The following is a 2,541-nucleotide window of genomic DNA, read 5'->3' on the forward strand; positions in this document are numbered from 1 at the left end:
GACTTTGGCTGCAGCATGACTTTTATAGTATCCTAGACTGTCTCACGTCAAGCTGTGAATGTTGTTCTAAACAGGTTGTCACTTTTCTTTTTTTATTATAGGCCTGCTTCAAAAAGCCAATGCCATATAATTGCTATCTGTGCTGTTATGGGGTGATTTCCTCTGTGGAGTACTTACCGAGTTGATTCAGTCATTCTTACACGAATGGGTAAGTTATTTAAAACTAGGGAACAAAGGTGTATTAAAGTGAAACCTTATTGTGTCTGATACACCTTTCAACACCTTTCAGAATTGGTCATTTTTAGTTTAGGTGGGGAGGCACTTTAGCTTTGTCCCCATATTGGAGCTGTTTTGGTTTCTTGCACTATAAAACCAAAGAAGCCCTCGACATTATATGAAGCAGTTAGTTTTAAGCATATTCCCAATCTTACCCTAAAGTCATCAGTTTTAATACCTGTGTCTGACTCAAGTAAAAGTCATGTGATTTAAGTCCACGTGGGGCAGAAAGCCTGCGATGAATCATCTTCGGCTAAATCTGCAAGTGCGGTGCTGCAAAGTCTGCAGTCTTAGTTCACCTCAGTACGCATGAACGCTCCAGCACTTCTCTGCTTTTTGTTTTATTATTGGGGTTGTGCAGGTGGAGTTGCATCACTGTTTCATGTATTTCTGGTTTAGGATCATCTTCACACGGCAACAGCTGTGAATAATTTGAAACGTCGCCTGTCAGCAGGAACTTTCTCAATAAAAACAATTTCCAGTTTATTAGAAACAATTGATCCAAAGTAGACACATGTTCTAAATTGCCTTCCATACACACCTGCACAATAACTAAGGTTTACTATCAGGAACAGTAGTATAGAGTAGCACTGGTCACATCATCCTGTGTATAAAGTGTTAGAATGTTTTTTGTTGAAGGCTTGGAGCCATTTTTCTTTCCTGGTTTAACTCAAGTGTCTGCAAAGGTTGTAGATCCTAAATATGAAACTCATTTCCTGATGAGTGAAACCACCTGCAGAACAACAGAAGAATGAATGTTTTCACTGACTAAAACCCTGCAGTTCGCTCTGGTCATCATTCAAGAGCTCTCCAGGAGACAGAGGAACTTGACTCTTTAAGAGGGCCATCCACGTCGACCGGGCCAACGCAAGGAATGACGCCAAAAATGCAAGAGATTTCTTTTTGTTTCCACAACCAAACACTGGATGCATACTCATAGGCTTTGACCTCGTCAGTCCCTCTGTTCACGACTCCTTTTCCCACTCTATTTGAGTTTGGCAACCTAATCCGGTGTTATCGAGGTGCATCGTCGGGGACGGGCCTGCTTATTTGAGCAACAGCTTGGAGATGAGTTTATTTGCAATACTGGGAGAGGAATGAGGCAGGCCTGAGACCCAGCTAGAAGAAGAATATCAAAATAAATCCATTTCACAGTCTCATTCAGTTTGCTTGGCTCGGCCTATTACTTGGGCCATGACCGTACCTGCAATTCCATGTAATCATTCGGGAAAACGCTGGATTCTGCAGGTATATGCCACTACCACCAGTCGCTTTGTGTGCACCCAGACACCTACACAAATGTGCATAGACTTTGATTTTTATCAGTCTTGTCGTGCACACACTCATGAACAGTGAGTTAACACTAGCTGGCAGCGGAGACGTCCTCTCATGAAGGCAGCCAGGCCCAACGTGCTCCAGCTCCAGAGTGCTTTGCATCTGAAGGGTCCGGACTGGCTCGCTGTTAATGCGTGATTGGAAGAGATGGACCTGAAGCCGTGGAAAACGTTCAACTGAAAATGATGTCCCGTCCGTTCGGAAATTCACCGCCAAGCGAGGTCTGGAACGCAGTCAGCAGATGCCACTCTTAATTTTCCCGACATTGAAAGTAGAGACCATTCCAGTTTGTGAGGTTTAGAGTGATACAAAGTTGGGAATGTTGCACTATATTTTCCATGCTGACACAAATTGCAGCAAACTGATCGAATATCTTCAAGACAAATATGGATGCAAAATGTATTTTATTTTTTTAAAGAAAAAGATGTGAACTAATCCCCACTCGCCCTGTTCATCTCTAAAGTCACTCAGGAGAGGAAATGCTAACCTGATGTTTAGCCACTATTAGCAGAAGGTTTCCTTTAATGCCTAACAGCTCAGCATCACAGAAGTTCACATGGGTCTCAGGTATGCTAGCTTTAAGCTCCCCGCTGATTGTAGAAGTCACTGGTTTCCACACAGGGATGGAAAAATACCACGATAACGCTGGAAAAACAACCAGGACATCCCAAAGGAGACACACAGCTTTAACAGTATGCATTAGTGATTAACATACCACTGTGTGATTTGCAGAAACTGCCAATAATCCAAATAGGTCTTGTTTTTGGATCGCATGGTTCGATGTGAGATGTGAGTTTTTTGGAGGGGGTTTCTGAACGAGTTAGCGACCGAACATTTGATAAAGTTAAAGTAAATCACACATGGAGCAAAAGTAAACATATTTTATAAATCTAATTAAGTGATACATCAGTTTGTTGTTGGTATATGCAA

This window comes from Simochromis diagramma, unplaced genomic scaffold (genome assembly GCF_900408965.1).
Source record: "Simochromis diagramma unplaced genomic scaffold, fSimDia1.1 OVJJ01000802.1, whole genome shotgun sequence".
NCBI classification, from domain to species: Eukaryota; Metazoa; Chordata; class Actinopteri; order Cichliformes; family Cichlidae; genus Simochromis; species Simochromis diagramma.